Source organism: Halichoerus grypus, chromosome 12 (assembly GCF_964656455.1).
Source record: "Halichoerus grypus chromosome 12, mHalGry1.hap1.1, whole genome shotgun sequence".
NCBI classification, from domain to species: domain Eukaryota; kingdom Metazoa; phylum Chordata; class Mammalia; order Carnivora; family Phocidae; genus Halichoerus; species Halichoerus grypus.
The window spans coordinates 101,002,949-101,015,952 of NC_135723.1; the positions used below are offsets into that span (position 1 = coordinate 101,002,949).

Sequence of the window (13,004 nt, forward strand, 5' to 3'; positions counted from 1 at the left end):
GGCTGGTATCAGGAATGACTAAATGCAGAAACTACTTATTAGCAAGTGCTTATCAGACAGTCTTTCAAAATGTAGGATGAATGGGAGAAAGCAGAGGAGGCTTGGGAGGATTTTTAAAATACGTAAGAGCTACTGATGTATTTATTCATTTAAACATGGGTCGGGTAGCCTTGTGTGTGTGGAACTGGGCATTCACGGATAAGCCACACACCCCTCCTCAGTCTCAGGATAGGGGCTGGGGGAGGAGACAGACAGCAAAGGGGCCCAAGGGACCTACGGGGTGATGGAAATGATCTCTGTCGTGTGGCGGTTGCATACCCGTGCACATTTATCACAATCTAACTGCACACTTAAAATTGGTGAATGTTATTGTATGTAAACTATAGGTCAAGAAATCCAAGCCCGAAGTGACCCATCAGCCACCACCCATCCCCGTACCTTAGGAGAGAAAAAAGAAAAACGTACAGTCTACAGAACACGGGGAAGATGTCTACATTATTAATCCTGGAATATTGAATGTGCTTTTTCATGCAGTGGGAGTAGAATTTTCAGGAAGCAGCTGTGCGGTGTGGGTGATGGTTATACTCTATTTTCAGCAAAATGCTCTGGTTTCAATTGCCCTCCTGGTGACAAAGTACCTGGTTACACCTATCAGATAGGACACATTTGTCCCTCCTTCCCCTTCCTGGGATCTGAAAGTCTGGCATTTCATCTTCCGGAACCCAGTCCAGACGCACAGTTGCTACAGATCTAGGAGGAGAGATGTGTGGGACACCAAAAACCCAATTTCTCCCAAGGGTAAAACCCCAATAGCGTGAGGAGTCACAATCCTACATGTGTGCTTAAATTTCCTATCCTGAGGCCCTTTATTTGGATCAAGGCAAAATTTAAATAACCATAGAGATAACCCATGAAATGAACCCCTTCTCTGAATTGAGGGATTACTGGTTTAGTTAATCTCAGAAAAGGACCCTGACGGCCTAGGAAGGAAAAGACAGAAATTCGGGTGGAGGAGAGAGGTTCGTTCAGACAGAAAAAGTGTTTGGATAAGGCCAGTTTGGGGAGCACTGGAGTGGGGACCCTATGAAGGCCTTCAGGGTGGAGAAGGGGATGTCCAGAGGAGCTCACGGGCTGAGGCCACCATTCCCCACCACCTGTTAACTACCCCATCCCTCCAGCCAAATAGGAAGTGCAGCGATCACGGAGCACCAAGAACGCGGGGGATGTTTAAATGTGATGAAGAATGTCGATCACAGCTAGCTTATCTCAAGCCGACATCCTTACCCACTGGCACACCAGATTCTGTCCAAGTGGCATCATTACCGAGGACCTAAAAGTATCAGAGACTGGGTGATGTCAGGTTTGTTTCATTGTTAAGTGCATTTATAGATCTCTAATTTTTTTGACAGTTAACATTCCAAATAAGACATTGCTGCTAGCTCTCAGAACTCTGGATTAACCAGAGTCCCGAGGCATTTGGATTATTGAAAAATACTCTTTGGATTTTTTTTTTGCAATTGCATAATGTTTTCCTTATCTATCTCCATGAATGAAATGAGAGAAAGCTGACTTGGGGGGGGGAAACTGTTAGACTCAGTGTCTAGTTGGACCTTGAGCAAGAAGGTCTAGAATTTTCTTTTAAGATTGTATTTATTTGAGAGAAAGAGCGTGAATAGGGAGAGAGGCAGAGGGACAAGCAGACTTCCTGCTAAGTGCAGAGCCCGACACAGGGCTCGACCCCAAGACCCTGAGATCATGACCTGAGCCAAAGGCAGACACTTAACCAACTGCACCACCAGGTGCCCCTAGAATTTTCTTTTTAGATAAAGGAGCAGGAGGGATGATGCTGACTCCAACTCAATCCGTCTAAGTACAGATTCCTGAGGACCCCATTTGGTAGGCTGGAGTGGGACCCAGGAATGCACACTTTAACAAGCCCCCAAGGCCACCCTATGAGAAACACTTAGGGCTCTGGTCCACTGGCAGAAGTCTTTCCTCCCCATTTAGGAGACAGCGGAGGCAGTTGTGTATATGTGTGCGTCTGGTGGGGGAATAGTTCTCATCTACAAAGTAGGGATCTGGGAAGGAAGAGGAAAAACAAATTTTGTATATGGCGGCATGGCCCAGTGCCCTCTTTCTATGCAGCCAGGAGAAGGAGCAAGTCATTCTGGGGAAAGCTGCCATGTGGCCACTAACAAGGTCTGGAGGGGCATCCTGACACTATCCCAAGGGGCCTAGAGGAGAGGGGTCCCCAGGTCCCTGAGCAGGGTACTCAGAGCCCCTGGCCCCACCACAGGCCAGATGGAGCACGTCCCTCCCCTCGTCCCCCAAGACCCACCCTTCTTTCCAAGTGTCCCCCTGGAGTTTGTGTTGGAAGACCAACTGATAAACGCATTTCTATGCTCTGTGATTTGAGCAGATAAGTGTGGGATGACTCAGAGCGAGTGGGTGGTGACAGATGCCTGCAGCGAGCTCTGAGCCAGGCCTGGCTGGTTCTGGGTAAGCGCCTGGCTTGGGTCTTGGCCTAACATGAAGGGCGAATCCCACCAGGGGATAGAGGGCTCTGGGATTCTGAGTGGAAAATCTGTTCACATGGACGAATCCCTGGCCCAGTCCAGCCCCCTCCCACCCAGCCCCAACTCGGCACAGCATCAGCTGCAGGGTCATCAAGAAGCCCTCGGCGCTTGTGTCAGAAGTCAGAACCCATGTGGTCGAGGGGTCCGTGTGGGCGCCGTGCCAGGCCCTCCCACCCCAGCGTCTGGGCGCTGGAAGTTTCCCTTTCATCTTTGTCTGCCAGGCCTTAAAAGCATAATATTCCTGCTCTCTACTAAAATGCAGACACCCCTCCAAGGACATATCCAGATTCCCTGCTGGCTCAGTCTTGACTCTGAAATAGGAAAGCTCATCTGTCTTCAGAGCCTGGCAGAGACTCCTTATTGTGAGGAGGTCCCGTTATCCAGAAAACTCACCTTTGCAGAATTACCTGCTCCCTGTCACAGCTGTGTAGGGCAGGAGGAAGTGCTAGTGATGGTGCTTGAAGGATCACAGTTATAGTTAACTTGACTTTTTGGATAAGCAGAAATCACCCTTCTCATCCTTTTTTTTTTTTTAAGATTTTATGTATTTATGTATTTATGTATGTATGTATTTATTTATTTATTTAGAGGGAGCGAGCGCAAGCCAGGGGAGGGGCAGAGAGAGAGAGAGAGAGAGAGAATCTCAAGCAGGTTCTGAGCCCAGTGTGGAGCCTGACATGGGGCTCGATCCCATGACCCTGAGATCATGACCTGAGCTGAAATCAAGAGTCGGACGCTCAACCAACTGAGCCACCCAGGCGCCCCCACCCTTCTGATCCTTACTGGTGAAAATATTTCTAAAAGTGTCTTCACACATTTCAAAGCTTTGATAAGGAGCATGGGGTGGGGAGCATCTGACTTTAGATGGCCATGGTTTGTGGGAAGCGCCAGGACCTCTACCTCCACCAGCCCCAGAGGGAGGGCAGGGGCAGAGCGGTGGTGGCAAGGCCCAGGGCCAGATGCCCTCTCTCCAGGAAGGCGTCTTTTCGCACCTTGTGTTCTGCCGTCTTTTTTCCTTCTGGAGAGAGTCCCACGCCTGACATGGCTCACGGGAGATTCTGCCTATTGCTCCCGGTTAAGGGGAGGATTCTGTGCTGTCCCGTCACTACGTGAAGGTAACGTTCCGCCTGTCTCCTCACGACATTTTCCTGAACACAATCCCTCCCAGCTCAGCCTTCCACCCTGGAAGTCTCCAAAACCCCAAATGCCCACAAGTGTCAGCCCCAAGTTTACTTCCAGCCATGAAAATGTGACTATGAATGTGACTCAGCCAATGGAGCTCACAAAGCAAGGAGAATGTCTGCATTTAAGGTCAAATACAGGAGCTGTTTGGGTTATGAGGAAAGAAAAAGCCCTGTAGAGTTTTCTGAGGCGTGGTGCTCGTCTTGGTGCTCCTTAGCTCCTGCTTCTGTATCTGGTTCTCTCTGCAAGAAGCAGCAAAACCCTGTCCTCGGGGTCTCAAACCACAGCAGTCCTGAACCAAAAAGAAAAGGTAGACCAGCTTGGGAGAGAATGTGGAGCCCCAACTCCACAGCCTCTGTTCTACCCTCCTCGGGCCGCCTGGAATCCATCATGTTGTCAGCCCCCCAACATGGCAGTGGGGTAACTGCATGCTGGAGGGCTGGCTCTGCTCCGACTCGCCAAGTGTCTGTTCTCTTATTCACGGGAATCTGTACAGCGCGTCTCTAACTCACGGATGACTAACGAGATGAAGCCATTATTACCAGGCAGATGGCCGACTCCCTTAAAAGCAGACACGAAGCAATAAAATGCCACCACATACCTCACTCGCAAAGCAAAATCAAAACAAGAACCCCAGTCTGGTTTTGTTTTCTTTTCCTTTCTCCCTACTTCCCCTTATTGCTCTATCTTAGGGTGAAAGATGCCAAAAGAAATCAAGAAAGCAATGTATGATTCGAGGAAGACAGTGCAAACATGCCCCTGTGACCTTCAGGACCCTGCAGTGGAAGGGGAACCACCCGGGGCCGGCAGACAGCTGTGTCCACATGCGGCAGGTGGGGCGGGAGGGGCGGAGCGGGCTTGACCAGCTCCAAGGACAGGTGGGCAATTCACTAGCTTGCCTGCAGCAGCGACGGAACTACAGGAACCCAACAGAACCCACAGCCCTCCGGCCTTGATTTCCTGGTGAGTAATCGAAGTGGTAAGACCCGGAGAACTCTATCGGAAAACCAGATCGCTTCAAGGCCCTGCTTTGGGAGGAATTCCGCGGGGCTCAGCGAGGGCACGTCACAACTGACCACTCACCGACAGGAAGAGGCCGGCTACTGATTGCGCGGCTGTTGCAGGCAGGGAACTAGCCCTTGTCCATGGGTCTTCCCCCCAATCCTGTGAGGTCTTATGGTCATCTCCAGTTTCAGAAGAAAAACTGGGCTCAGAAAGGTGAAATAATTGGCCCACGGTCCCCAGCTGGTGAAGAGCAGGACACAGGCTCGAGGTCAAGGCCGACTCCCAAGTCTAGTGCCGAGGGTTCTGGGTGTGAGGAGGCAACTTTGCCGGGTTCTCGTGCATCAGGTGCTTATGATTACACCCTTCTCAAAACCCCCAATTTCAGTCATTGAGATCAGAGCTCTGTACTCCGTCATTAACCTCTTTCAGGACTCTACAGCCTTGAGTCAGGCTCGTGGCAGAGAAGTTTGTCTAGGCAGAGGAAAGGTTTACCAGAGACACAGAAAATCCATGGATTCACGCTGTCCACCCCCGGCGGTAGAATGGCAAGGCCTCAGAGCCTCAGCGCTGGGGAAGTGCAGGGCCTTGTAGGTCCTGCGTGGTCGCCATGGCCTGATGGCGGCTAAGACACACATTTTCACTGTTGGAAGTTCGCCATGTGCTTAAAGAGTGCAGTGCGGGGGGCAGGGGAGGAGGCGGGGAGTGGGGGCAGCAGCTTCGGAGTCAGAGGACCAGAATCTGAACCCTAGTGTGTCAGATACTGGCTGTGTAATCTCTGCAAATAGTTCAAGTTCACAGAGCCTCAATTTCCTCCTGTGTAAAATGAGGCAACCCCCCAGGGTCATCATGAGAACGAAGATAATAATTAACACCCATTAAAATGCCATCTGTGGCACCTGGTACCTAATACAAAGTCAATAAATATTTACCAAAGCACAAAGGGCTAATAGCAGGTGATATGGAGACAAATCCCTTTAAGAAATGAAAACCCTAACTGACCATAGGGAATTATCAATTGAATGAATCCACCTACAAGAACTAACTGAACACAATACAAAATAATGCACAGAACAGAAAATAGAGGCATGAACACATCTTAGTCCACAGGCTGCGTACGAGGGAATACTAAGGGGGTTTGCTAGAAGGTACGGGCCAAGACTTTTCGATGTGGGCATCCTGTGGGCGGCCAGACTGCAACACTTTTAAAGGGAGAAAAAGCTATATGGTTCGAAAGAGAACAGTGAAGAGGTTGGAAAAATCCAAGAAGGATTCTATTAGTTAACAGCTGAGCTGAAATCAGGATGCAAAATTAGAATGTCCATTTTCCGGGATCCCCGGCTGTCCAGTACCATTGACAGATGAGGTCAAGACCAAGCATCATGCTCATCTTGGATGGCTACTGCCTGACACACAGCACTCAAGAGCCTGTCTCAGTAAAGGGTTGACCTTAATACTGGCCTGGGGACCAGAGCTCAGGAGAAGTCCATGATGAGGGGGGACATCCACCCAGCCATCCTCAATCTATTCGCCTTCCTCCTCCCACGCCTGCCTCATCGTGAAGTCCAGACTGGGCCTCGGGGCACCCAGTTTCTCTTCCCAGTTCAATCCTGTGACTGTAGGTGAGACAAGAAGGCTAGATTTTTCAATGACCCCTGCTGAATGAATGTTACATTCAGTGTTCTCTTGCATAAAAAGGAGTCAACACCTGTCTCCTAGGCCTCACTTTGGGCTAAAACAATCAACCAAAAACAAACAAAAAAACCCCACCTAAGATTTTTCCAGCCCTCGGAAGTTCCCGTGCAAACTACAGAAGCAGAGGACAGGTGAGAGGCTGCACTACTCTCCTCTCGGGTCAGGAAGTGAGCTGGGCTGTTCTCGGAGTTAGCTGTCAGTGTGGCCGAGAGGCGGACAGGCCCACGGGCACTGGTCCAATCTCGCTGCAATCTGTTCATCACTTCCCTAGGAAGCTTCCTGGCTGACCACTTGCGTCCCTCCCATCTGCCCCCACACTTCTCTCACCTAGCCACACCTGACAGCACCTGAAAGGCCCTCCATTTATGTTTTGGGGTCTCCCCTGCACTCAGACATAAGCCCGCATCCCCCTGTTCCCAGCCCCTCCATGCTGCCCCCTCCCAGCCGCCCCCAGACCACCAGCCCCGTGCCTTCAGCACTTGGTGTTTGCCGCCATCCCGTGCTTGATTCTCTACTGTTCCCCAAGTCTTGATCTAGTATTCTGTTCTCTCCCCCCTAGATTGTTAAGTCCAGAAGCACAGAATCAAGCCTCATTCTTCTATTTTCCTGCCCCCACCCCCGCTGAGTCCCCCCCAATCAGCAGGACTCAAGTACCAATCATATACTCTGAGCTGAATTTCGGTCACACACAACTAATGCTGCCCCTGGCTTATGGAGGGGGCTGTAGGGGGAGGGAAACAAAAAAACTCAGCAGCTTGCTGGGAGCAGCAAGCCTCCGTGTCAGTGGAGGCCGAGGCGAGAGCACCTACGGCCTCCGATTCCAGCCCTTCCCAGTGGCAAAGCTACTTGCTGCTCTGGAGACTTGGGTTCTCAGCCCCCACCCGTCTCCTCCCACCCAGAGAACAGACAAGCCTTGGCTCAGTCCTGGGTGAGCACCTCTCCCATCTTCCCCTTTTCCCTTCCTGCCCGCTCCCTCCCAGTTTCTGTTTCTTCAATGTATTCTCCGTAAGTTAAAAAGCAACAAGTATGCCTTCTAGAGCTCACCCTCATCGGGCAGGAGGCCAGTCGACTACGTGGTCATGAGCCTTCCAAGGGACAACACAGGTGGTGTCCACAGGCTCCCACATCATCCCTGAGCTTTTCTGCTCTGGACAAATTTAATAAGTGATGACTCGGGAAGTGGGAGAAGAAAAGCAGAGGATGTCAGCTCTGCTAAGGCGTCAGCGGGGAACTGTAAGCCAAGGTGGGAAGGTGGGGTGGAGAGCCGCACTCAGGAGCGGGCAGCTCCAGCTCCTGGGCAGCCAGCCGGGTGGGGGAGGAGGGACAGAAGACAGAGAGGGAACAGTGACGAACACGCCCCCGCACACATACCACCTTCACTACTATCCTCTTTAAATCCCGAGGAAAAGTTATGTAAGGAGAAAACATATAGCTCCAAGGTAGGGTAAGAACGCCGAGTTCCACCTGGGGGTGTTTAATTTAATAAGAGCCCCCGCAGAACAAAGCGACAATTCAGCAACAGTCTGGCAAAGAGAGGAGACAAAAGCATCCTAAGGGGGGAAAGCCGCACACACGGAAAAGCACTGTCACCACGCACTCGGGAATCCGGCTCCGGGGGGTCAGCTTACTCAGCCCCAAGTGGTCCTGGAGGTCTCCTCCCGCGGCTGCGGACGGCAGGTGCCCGGCTGCAGGACGCTGGCCCACAGGCTGCTGGTGCTGCAAACACAGCGCTCCCAGCTCTGACAAATCCTGCTGCCTACACCCGAGGCCCATGAGAGAAGGGGTTTCCCAGCCCCCTCAGCACAGGCGAGTTCTAGGGTTCGGCCGCTCCCCGAGCTGCTGCCGCCGCTGCACGTCTGCAACAGATGGGGACCGGGGCTGGGCGGGTTCCCAGTCCCCCGAGCGGCGCACCGAGCGGACGGCAGACAGCATGAGCTGGCCCGAGACAGCGCCGGCGACAGTCTTGTTGGCTAGAGCGGGTGTGCTGCTCAACACGCAGGCAGAGCGCGGGCAGATCCCCTCCGTGACGGGCCTGCCGCCAACTGTCATTACCACCTGCGCCAGGGGCTGCTGGGGAGGCAACTCCGTACTACACAGGCAAGTGAGCAGGAGGGAGGGCTGAGCCGGGTCTCTTAAAAAGACAGGCAGCAGGACAAATGAAGACAGGCGAGGCCGATGATGCAGCAGCCGGTGGCCTCTGCGCCCGAGGTCCTGAGGCCAGCATAGGCCCTGCTCGGTCCCCATCGACACAGGCCAAGGCCTGTTGGCTTCAGAGGACACAGCGCGGCGGCGGCTGCAGCCACCCGGACTCCCCGGGGAGCCCTGCCCTTGCAAAACAGAGAACGCAGTTTTCTCTCCGGTGAGAATCCTGGCGGAGGCCCTTCCCAAAGGCTCTGCTAGGGAACTTCCCATCGGAAACCCGGGCCCTCCACCCTGCGCACACAACCTGAGCATCTGGAAGGCAACACGGGCCCTCCCTGGATTAACCACGTCTTCTTTTCCGTAGTTCTGATGCTTTGACCTCTGCGGCCTTGCTGACCCAGGCAGGACCGCCCGCCCCGGGTTAGCCACTCCCTAGAGAGGGTGAATAGCTCACCTGGGAGCACGCCTTTCAGACGCAAAGCAGCCCATCCGGAGCGCGCACGCCCTGACCTCCTCCCCCTGCGCTCATCCATCACCTCCCGGCCGCCGCTCCCAGCGCCCGAGAAATGGTTCAAACCCGCCAATCCCAAACCCACTTGCCCTGCCTCACCCGTGCCGTCCAGCAGCAACCACAGTAAAGGCCCTTGCCTACAGCCTCCTCCCACACCTTGCGCCCCCTGACCCAGCCCCGTGCTTTTCCGCCTGGTCCCGCCTGGCATGCTGAGCCCCCTGTTTCTAGGGATCTGTGAGTATGGTCAACTTCTTGCTTCACGACAGTTATTTTGGTGTCTGCGTGTCTTACCATACCTGATTAAAACGAATCCTGGGTAGCCTTTGATGTGGGAAACAAAGGCAGGAGAGAAATTATTAAATTTGTTACGACCTACAGCCCACTGACAAGTCCTTGAAATAGGCGGAGTGACATTCCTCTAGGGACTCAACTGCCTCCATGTTAATACTTTGCTAAGGGCAAAAAGCAACCTTAGCCCGACCCCCAGGATCCTGTAAGTCTACTTTAACGTGTAAGAATTCCTTTAGAAATTTCCTTTATCTCTAAATCCCCCAAGATATGTGTTGGCCATCATCCCCCAAGCATATGGCCCACCAATATACATCTGAAGGGTCTCTTGACAAAGGTTTTATTAGACTGTAATAAATGACCTTTTCCCAACAATAGCTAGCCCTCTCAAGGTCCTGGAAACCTTGCTTCCAAAATTCCTTAGAGACTTACACTGTCCCTAACCCCCTCCCAACTTGAAAGTATATAATGGGCCACTCCTCATGATCCCGGCGCAGCTCTTTCTGCCCATGGGTCCGTCCCCGTGCTTTAATAAAATCACCTTTTTGCACCAAAGACGTCTCAAGAATTCTTTCTTCGGCGTCGAACCCTAATGTCGTCCCTACATCACTGTCACACACTTCCCTGGGGAGTGTGCAAGCTGGTTGGGAAGAATTTGGATTAGGAGAAAATTGAGGGGGGGGCCTCCTGGCCGGCTCAGTTGGAAGAGCGTGTGACCCTTGATCTCGGGGTTGTGAGTTCGAGCCCCACGTTGGGTGTGGAGATTACTTAAATATATATTTAAAAATCTTAAAAAGAAAAAAAAAGGAGAAAAAGGATCCTCACTTCAGAACCCTGCAATGTTAACTATTAAACTTACTAATGACTTCAACCTTTCAGCAGTGGAGAAATTGCTTCGAAAGACAGTGAGCAACTCATGGTTGCCGGTCTACAGGCGGAGGAGGAATCTTCCTCAAAGAATCTGTTCTTCGATCCTATGACAGGATTTAGCTGGCAGATTTGTGGTTCGGGAAAGGGTGACAGCTGTGGATGAGGGATGCAGGACGCTTCATGGGGAGAAAGGAACGCTGCATGGCTTCCAAGGCTCATGAACCCAAAGGCAACTAAGAGTTTGGGACTTCGGGTAACTCCTAATAGGGCTGGAAGTCTGTGGCTTTCTTAAGGTTCCTTTCTGCGCAGAGGGTACGGGCTGGTCACTGTGACCCCATGGTCCATTCCGAGGTCTGAGAAGGGATCAGAGGCACTGGGCATGGGGCCAGGATCCCTCTGGGCACCAGGAATGCTGAGGCCTACATGAGAAAGTCGCCTAGAACAACACTTTTCTTGCCTGTAGAAGGAGCAACGTGTTACCAAAGGACCTCCGGGCCCTCTGGGACCTAAACACAGACCTTCTGTGACAACAGCTTGGATCCAAACCATTTCCCTGAATCTCAGGTCTTCCTCCAAGAAACTAATCTTAGTGAAAACACTCACTCTGCACATCTCCCAGGGCTGCTGTTGGGATAAAGGACGAGCAAGCATTTGGACAAAAATAAGCAGCAACTTGGGATGTACAGGGTAATTCTGGAACCAGAGGGCCGTGCTAGTGTAAACTCATGGCTTAGCAAAAAGCTGGTGCCATTTTGTGATGAGTGGAGCACCACCACCCTGCAGCTGGCCCCCTGGCTCTGGGACTAGTGGTCCGCCAGAGACCCAGCCAATCACAACATTTTCTCCCGCTGGTTCTGGAACTGGGCTCGCTGGGTTTGCTGGGCTTGTTTTATTTTGTTCTTTATTCCAAAGTATACAAATAAGCTGGAGGAAAAAGCCTAATTAGTTTTGCTTGGAAAGGCTGGAGATGCCAGGGAAATGGGCTTCACCATCCCAAGCGTTCCAAGGCCGTCTGCACTTGGAGACAAGTGCCTGCAGATGGCTTACGGGGTGTGAGTGACCTTCTGCAGTTCTGAAAGCCAGTGAGCCCATGTGTCAGGTACCTGGCATTATGCGTCAGAGATCGAGGAGCATCGACAACCCCACTCCAGCCTGCAAGCTCCCAACCACAAATATGGTTATTGCTTTGACCTGCATCATTTCCACTCCCCAAATCTCCACTGCACCCTGTGTCCCTACTTCCTCCTCAGGCTTGGAGCTTTCCCACCTACTCCCCAGAGGGGAGAGGCCCTGTAGATCAAAGACATTTGTAACAGCCAAAGACCACTGTTGGCCCGATCTATGGTCTTGGGAATATCCTGCCTGTGAGACATCCCCTCTGACTCACCTCCCTCTCCCTAATTAATCTCCCTAAACACTGCTTTCTGAGCATTGCCCTTAGCACACTCACCAGACCAAAAAAAGACAAAGCAAAAACAAAATAAAACAAAAAATCAGAACACTAGCTCCATGCTACCTGTAGAACAAAGCCACATTCTGCAGTAAAGGAAACCAGGCCCATGATGGGATTCCTGGGGGGGGGGGGGGCACCCTCTTCCTCCTCCCCTGTGACGTGTGTTTCTAGCCTTCTGTGGCTCTTACACAGCTGAGGTAATTCAGGGAACAGTTTGGGGTTTTAGTTTGGGGTTTTCCTGCCACATTTCCCATGTTAATTGCAGTCTTTGAAGTCACTGCTGTGATTTGCTGTGATTTCCTTACCCCGCAGTGGAGGTCAGGACGTGCGCGCTCCGGATGGGCTGTTTTGCGTCTGAAAGGCGTGCTGCCAGGTGAGCTATTCACCCTCTCTAGGGAGCGGCTAACCCGGGGCGGGCGGTCCCCCCTGGGTCAGTGAGGCCGCAGACGCCAAAGCACCACATCCACCCATCCTTCCAGCCGCTCCGGCTTGCACGAAGCTATCACCCGGGGTCCTCACGGGCCCGTCAGCACCCCATGCCTGCACATTACCGACCCTGCAGTTTTGCATCCCAGAGTCCTCATGGGGCCCCCCTACTCCCAACAGACTTTCCCGACATCTGTATGTTAGTACCTGGCCTCTCTCCTGGAACTGATTTCTTGAGTGTACTTTAGTGCTGGGTATTGACAAATGCTATCTCAACTTGCACAACAGGTAAATGGGTAAAATAATACCTTTTTTTTTTAATCAACAAGGAAATTGTAGCTCAGCGAGGCTGAGTTGCCAAGGTTACGAACACAGCAGTGACAATGCCAGGATTTAATCACAGGTGCATCCCCTCCAGAGCCTGGCTCTGTTCCACACTGTTTAATAGGGTCACAACCCCACCCCCCTTTTATTTATTTATTTTTGCTTATTTGTATCTTCTGGTTTTTTTCTGTAGCACAGGTTTGTGTATTACGTAATTAAAAATAAGAGGATATACTCACTCTTGAAGTTGGAAAGTTCCCTTTTAGGGGTCCGTCCCAAAGAAAATCTGAAATGCAAGTGGAGGTTCATGCACAGAGGTGGAGGCGCTAACGCCCCTCCACGTGCAAGCACGGATTCGTGTCAAGTGTGTTCTGATGGAGTCATGCACTGCGGGGTAAGGAAATGACAGCAAATCACAGCAGTGACTTCAAAGACTACAATTAACGTGGGAAATGTGGCAGGAAAACCCCAAACTGTTCCCTGCATTACCTCAGCTGTGTAAGAGCCACAGAAGGCTAGAAACACACGTCACACA

General features: G+C 51.9%; 1 protein-coding gene and 1 long non-coding RNA gene across 6 annotated transcripts in view; one reads left to right on the forward strand and one right to left on the reverse strand.

Moving 5' to 3' along the window:
* The window catches only part of PRKAG2 (protein kinase AMP-activated non-catalytic subunit gamma 2), a 256,267-nt gene that overhangs the window by 199,626 nt on the left and 43,637 nt on the right, over nt 1–13,004 (reverse strand). The window contains exon 1 of one of the 5 annotated variants that reach the window (XM_078059767.1): nt 8,084–8,233. The exons of 3 other annotated variants lie outside the window; for them this stretch is intronic. The gene's annotated coding sequence lies outside the window, so the exon portion shown is untranslated. Of the gene's footprint in view, nt 1–8,052; nt 8,234–13,004 lie in introns of those variants that run through there. One more of the 5 variants, XM_078059766.1, reaches the window with a different exon arrangement.
* On the forward strand, nt 8,475–9,951 carry LOC144379630 (uncharacterized). The gene is made up of 2 exons (XR_013442948.1): nt 8,475–8,814; nt 8,962–9,951. It is a non-coding gene; the product is annotated as an uncharacterized LOC144379630 (long non-coding RNA).